The 6,925-nt window shown below is 46.3% G+C and overlaps 1 protein-coding gene across 4 annotated transcripts in view; it reads left to right on the top strand.

Moving 5' to 3' along the window:
• The first annotated feature begins 4,389 nt into the window (after positions 1–4,389).
• The window catches only part of LOC126983058 (uncharacterized), an 80,799-nt gene continuing 78,263 nt past the window's right edge, over positions 4,390–6,925 (top strand). Inside the window, exon 1 of one of the 4 annotated variants that reach the window (XM_050835528.1) lies at positions 4,390–4,530. The gene's annotated coding sequence lies outside the window, so the exon portion shown is untranslated. Of the gene's footprint in view, positions 4,551–6,925 lie in introns of all 4 variants that reach the window. The other 3 variants (XM_050835531.1, XM_050835529.1, XM_050835532.1) reach the window with 3 other exon arrangements.

The raw sequence follows: 6,925 nt of genomic DNA, 5'->3' as shown, positions 1-6,925 counted from the left end.
GAGTTTTTATCTATCACTGTTATTGCTAGCTTCTATCTATCTCACTTTCCTTATAATTCCGTCTTCTACTTCCTTAATATTCGAGACTGTCTGTGTTTCCTTGATCGTCTGAGTCTTCGCTGCTCCTATAATAGTTACAATATATTATAGCGTGTGAGCTTTTATCTATCACTGTTATTGGTAGCTTCTCATATCTATCTCACTTTCCTTATAATTCCGTCTTCTACTTCCTTAATATTCGGGACTGTGTGTTTCCGTGATCGTCTGAGTCTGCACTGTTAATAGCGTCCGAGTTAATAGCGTCACTGTTATTGCTAGCGTCTCCTATCTATCTCACTTTCCTTATAATTCCGTCTTCTACTTCCTTAATATTCGGGACTGTCTGTGTTTCCTTGATTATCTGAGTCTGCACTGTTAATAGCGTCCGAGTTTTTATCTATCACTGTTATTGCTAGCGTCTCCTATCTATCTCACTTTCCTTATAATTCCGTCTTCTACTTCCTTAATATTCGGGACTGTCTGTGTTTCCTTGATCGTCTGAGTCTGCACTGTTAATAGCGTCCGAGTTAATAGCGTCACTGTTATTGCTAGCGTCTCCTATCTATCTCACTTTCCTTATAATTCCGTCTTCTACTTCCTTACTGTTCGAGACTGTCTGTGTTTCCTTGATCGTCTGAGTCTGCACTGTTAATAGCGTCCGAGTTTTTATCTATCTTTGTTATTGCTAGCGTCTCCTATCTATCTCACTTTCCTTATAATTCCGTCTTCTACTTCCTTAATATTCGAGACTGTCTGTGTTTCCTTGATCATCTGAGTCTGCACTGTTAATAGCGTCCGAGTTAATAGCGTCACTGTTATTGGTAGCGTCTCCTATCTATCTCACTTTAATTATAATTCCGTCTTCTACTTCCTTAATATTCGAGACTGTCTGTGTTTCCTTGATCGTCTGAGTCTGCACTGTTAATAGCGTCCGAGTTAATAGCGTCACTGTTATTGCTAGCGTCTCATATATATCTCACTTTCCTTGCAATATTCCGTTTGCTCATCTTCTTTAATAATCATCACCGTCACTTCGTTTCTTCACTGTATTCATTTGCATTGTAGAACGTCAGATTTTTTTTTTTTTTTTTTTTTTTTAGGGCTATCACTACGTTATTGCAACCCTCGTATGCATATCTAATTTTCCTTGCAATTCTCTGCTTCGCATCAGACTCCTCCATATTCGTATCCACGTATGAATATTCCTCCTTGCGTCCAGTTACAAAATATATCACTTCTTTGGTCATTACGTTGCGTGGTCAGGCCCGTCATGTACGCTATCGCAACACTGAACAGTCTTGCCAACCTCTGATAACTGCCTCTCTTAAGCCTCCAGTTCTTACCACCGTGTTTCTGGTTAGACGCAGCGGTGCCAGATCCTCCTCCTCAGCCTCTTATATTTACCGCTTTCCGACGCAAAACCTGTCTCCTGGGCATCAATAACAGGCTTCATATATAGTTATCGTTAAGATGGTTAATTATATCTCTTTCTTGGCAATAATAATTGTTAGAAACCGGTAAATACGATACATGCTCTGAGTACGATAATCTAGCGACTCTGGTTAGACGCACTAGACCCGAATTCACACACACTTTCTACTCTCAAAACAGATATCTCCAAGTGTCACAGAGGAGATTAATCGCGTTCCTATGAGTGTTTTTCACGTTCACGGCATAGAAGTAGCGTTACCATATTATCGTACCCAAAACATCGCACTCTCTTCCAGGGCCCAAAACTCTCCTACCCACACAGATAACGAGATTCCAGTTAAAGTTCTCGTTAAAAGCGTTACTTACTGGTGTTTGTTTGCGATAGCTGCGAGTCAGAAACCGGAAAATATAATGTTCTGTGTGGCTAAGTACGATAATTCGGTAACGCTGCGAAGAACCCTTGTCAAGCTATCACGAGGCTCACAGAACTACCCATGGAAATACCCACCACCCCTATCAAAGCCTTATTCAATGTGGGTGTGTAAGCCTCGAATTGTTTGTGAATATGGGCTTAATTTGAGTCGTATATAGGCCTAATGAGCGTTGTCCTATGCCTCTCGGTCTCTAAAAGCTCCACTCGTATAGTTTATTTGTGTATTAACTACCCATGGAAATACCTACCACCCCTATCAAAACCTTATTCAATGTGGGTGTGTAAGCCTCGAATTGTTTGTGAATGTGGGCTTAATTTGAATCGTATATAGGCCTAATGAGCGTTATCCTATGCCTCTCGCTCTCTGAAAGCTACACTCGTATAGTTTATTTGTGTATTAACTACCCATGGAAATACCTACCACCTCTATCAAAGCCTTATTCAATGTGTATGTGTAAGCCTCGAATTGTTTGTGAATATGGGCTTAATTTGAGTCGTATATAGGCCTAATGAGCGTTGTCCTATGCCTCTCGGTCTCTAAAAGCTCCACTCGTATAGTTTGTTTGTGTATTAATCAGTTTTTTTCAGTAGGTCAGCAAAATCAATGGCAGTCACTTATTTCATTAACGTCATCTTTTTGGGGGTTCCTAGATATTTATTTTCTTTGTGGCTGTTCTTGCCCTCGTGTCTTTTCTTATCTATTTTTCGCTCGTATGTGAATTAGTCTTAAATTTAATCTGAAGTTGAATCTTGACACGAGTACTTTTATGTGTGTTGTTAGGGATCTTTGCCTCTCTCTCTCTCTCTCTCTCTCTCTCTCTCTCTCTCTCTCTCTCTCTCTCTCTCTCTCTCTCTCTCTCTCTCTCTCTCTCTCTCTCTCTCTCTCTCTCTCTCTCTCACACACACACACACACACATGCACACGCACACTAACCAACTTACTAACTAACTAACTGCCCGCAATATCACACTTACTTTACCGAAGAAACATCACGTCCTTCATCACCACCTCGTCACCACCTCGTCACCACTTCGTCACCACTTCATCACCACCAACTTACAATCTTCACCTTCCCATCACTTCAACAATACCATTTCACTATCACCTTCACCACCCTCACACCATCTCAATACCATCCTTACACTTCATTACATCACCACAAACTCATCACCATCTCATTACCACTTCACCACCCACCCCTTTCCACCTCCACACATCCTCACCACATCTCTATCATCACCACCACCAACATCACCACCAACATCACCACCACCACCAACATCACCACCACTCCTACACCAACCACCCTGACACCTCACTACTATATAATCACCACCTCAACACCACTCAACACCAATCCCACATGACCTCTCCACATCCAGGTGACCTTTCCCTCCACCCACCAACCCCAACACCGCTTCAAAAGGAAACATGGAAACATGGAAACATGGACTAGCAGGCAGCAGAGAGCCTGTTGGCTCATTACTAGGCTGCCTGCGTTCAGTGATTTAATCAATCCGTTTGCCACAGGAGTGGCTTGCAGGGAAGGATTATAGCACTTGTGTACCTACTCTTGGGAACGTTCAGTTCACTCCCGTTGCAGCAAAGTGGCGATCAATGCGTTTCTTGAAGGAGTTGATGGTCTCTGCGCTAACCACTTCTGCAGGAAGGCTGTTCCAGTGGCGAACAACTCTATTCGAGAAATAACTCCTGCCGACGTCGGTATTGCATCGCTTTGCTTGAATTGGGAGGAGGAGGAGGAGGAGGAGGAAGAGGAGGAAAGGGGACTGGATGAAGAGAGGGAAGAAGAGGGTCAGGATGGGACTAGAGGAGGGAGGTAGGAAGAGAAGGGAAAGGGTAGAGTAGAGGGCTGGAAGATGAAGGAGGAGAAGGAGGAGGAGGAGGAGGAGGAGGAGGAGGTGGAGGGAGGGAGGGTTGTGAAGTAGAGAAGGAGGAGAGGAGACAGCTGGAAAACAAGGGGAGGGAGGAGGAGAAATGGATAGAGGGTGGATGGGAGGGTGGGGTGATAAGGGAGAGAGAGAGGGGAGAGAGAGGGAGGGGAGTGGGGAGAGAAGGGAAGAAGGAAGGGGAGGAGTGGGTTGAGGGTAGAGGGGACTGGGAAGATAAGGGAAGGGATGAGGAGGAGGAGAGGGGAGAGGGGAGAGAGTGTAGCGGGGAGAGAAGGGAGGAAGGAGGAGGAGGAGTTGGTATAGAGGGGAGAGGGGACTGGGAAGATAAGGGAAGGGATGAGGAGGAGGAGAGGGGAGAGGGGAGAGAGTGTAGCGGGGAGAGAAGGGAGGAAGGAGGAGGAGGAATTGGTATAGAGGGGAGAGGGGACTGGGAAGATAAGGGAAGGGATGAGGAGGAGGAGAGGGGAGAGGGGAGAGAGTGTAGCGGGGAGAGGGGAGGGGATGGGGAGGGCAAGGAAGAGAGGCGTTCAGCTGGGCGAGGCAAAAGAACCCTCTCAGTTTGCGTGGCCGTGGCGTGGATGACACACACACACGCACACACTCCCTCCGTTCACACACACACACACACACACACACACACACACATCCGCTGTCAGTGTACCCCGTGTGCGTGTACGTGTGCGTTTATGTGTATATATTCGCATACCCCCCGTGAAGTATGTACGTGGCTGTGAGTGTACATGTTCATCAGTGTACGTGGCAGTATGTGCGTTCGGAAAGATGAATGGAAAAAAATTATGTTAGTGATGGTGGTCGTCGTGTACACTGGCATGAGAGGGCAGAGAGAGGCCTTGGTGAATGCCAGGGGGTGAGTTTCCTTGCCGTGCCTCGCCTCTCTGCAGACACACGTGAACTTAGAGAGAGGATAGAAAAGGGTATTGGAAGCCGTGCCCACAACAAACAGGAATGGGTCTGGTTGGTGAATGCCAGGGGGTCAGTGTTGCTTTGAGTTTCCTTGCCGTGCCTCGCCTCTCTGCAGCCCCACGTGAACTTAGAAAGGGAGAGGATAAAAAAGGGTATTGAAAGTCGTGCCCACAAGAAACAAGAATGGGCGAGATAAAAGCCTTGGTGAATGGTAGGGGATTTGTGTTACGCCTCATTACAGCCTCACGTTGACTTAGAAAGGTGGAGAAGTTAGAAAAGGGTATTGGAAGCCGTGCCCACAAGAAACAGAAATGGACGAGATATAAGCCTTAGTGAATACCAGGGGGTTGATGTTACGTTGTTTTTCGTCGCCTCGCCTTGAGTTTCCTTGCTGTGCCTCGCCTCTCTGCAGCCCCACGTGAACTTAGAAAGGTGGAGAGGATAGAAAAGGGTATTGGAAGTCGTGCCCACAAGAAACAAGAATGGGCGAGATAAAAGCCTTGGTGAATGCTAGGGGATCAGTGTCACGTTGTTTTCCGTCTCCCCATCGCCTCTCTACAGCCCCACGTTGACTTACAAAGGTGGAGAGAATAGAAAAATTAGAAAGGGATATTGGAAGTCGTGCCCATAAGAAGCAGGAATGGGTCTGGTTGGTGTATGTCAGGGAGTCATTGTTACGTTGTTCTCCGTCGCCCCATCGCCTCTCTACAGCCCCACGTTGACTTAGAAAGGTGGAGAGGAGAGAAAAGGGTATTGGAAGTCGTGCCCACAACAACCAGGATGGGCATATAGCGAGGCCTCCGTGAACGCCGTGTGACCAACCTTACCTTCCTTTGCCTTACCTCGCCATATCCCCTCGCTACAGTCTCACAAGTTAACATACAGGTGTAGAAAGGCGGAGGGAATAGAAAAGGGTATTGGGAGTCGTACCCACAATACCAAACAGGAGAGGGCATATAGCAAAGCCTTGGTGAACGCCGTGTGACTAATCTTGCTTTTCTTTACCTTGCCTCGCCTCATCCCCTCGCTACAGTCTCACAAGTTAATATACAGGTGTAGAAAGGCGGAGGAACTGAAAAGGGAGAGGAGAGGGCATATAGCGAGGCCTTGGTGAACGCCGTGGGGCCAATCTTACCTTGACTTTCTTTGCCTTGCGTTGGTTGACTGCCTCGCGACACCCATACATTAAGTTAGTCGAGAAAGTTGCATGGAAGAGAATAGATGTTAGAAGCCGCGTACACAACAGACACGGAAGAGAAGGAAAGGGAAATCATATTCACAACATATACGGGAGGTCATACACACAACATGTCGGTATTTGAAGACCCTTTCAGTTCTCACATCAGTTGTTTCTAAAGGTCAAAGAGGGGGTCAGTCGGGTTCTAATGAATGTTTCTACAGGTTCACGGTACAGAAGAAGGGTCACACTACCACCAGGGACATAAAACTAATCCTGGAAATGCCCAAAACTCCTACGAAAGCCTTGTTAAATATGTGTTCTTGGGCGGCGAAGTGTCTCAAAATACGACCCTTTCAGTTCTCATATCAGCTATTTCTAAGGGTCAAAGAGGGGGTCAGTCGGATTCTAATGAGTGTTTCTTTAGGGTCATTGTACAGAGGAAGGGTCACACTACCACCAGGGACATAAAACTACTCCTGGAAATGCCCACAACTCCTACGAAAGCCTTGTCAAATATGTGTTCTTGGGGGGTCAGTCGGGTTCTAATGAGTGTTTCTTTAGGATCATTGTACAGAAGAAGGGTCACACTACCACCAGGGACATAAAACTACTCCTGGAAATGCCCCAAACTCCCACGAACTTGGGCGACGAAATGGCTAGCAATACGGCCCTATAAGAGAGTTTAAAGCCTAGAAAGATGCATAGTAAAAGAATAGGTGCAGGAGGTTACAGTCGCATACACAACATATACACTGAAGAGCCAAGAGAGAGAGAGAGAGAGAGAGAGAGAGAAACTTGCTTTGCCTCGGTTCACGACCTCGCTACACCCAAACATAAATCAGGAAAGTGTAGGCCAAGTAAAAAGTGTTGACAGTCGAATGCCCAACAAATACGAGAGCGAGAGGACAGAACGAGAGACCTGCCCTTGATAACCTCTTTACACCGTCTCTCTGCACCCAAACAGATATCGGAGAGGTGTCGGCAAAGGAAGAGGTGTTGAAACTCAT

This window comes from Eriocheir sinensis, chromosome 52, assembly GCF_024679095.1.
Source record: "Eriocheir sinensis breed Jianghai 21 chromosome 52, ASM2467909v1, whole genome shotgun sequence".
Taxonomy (NCBI): domain Eukaryota; kingdom Metazoa; phylum Arthropoda; class Malacostraca; order Decapoda; family Varunidae; genus Eriocheir; species Eriocheir sinensis.
This window is presented reverse-complemented; position numbering and strand designations above follow the sequence as displayed.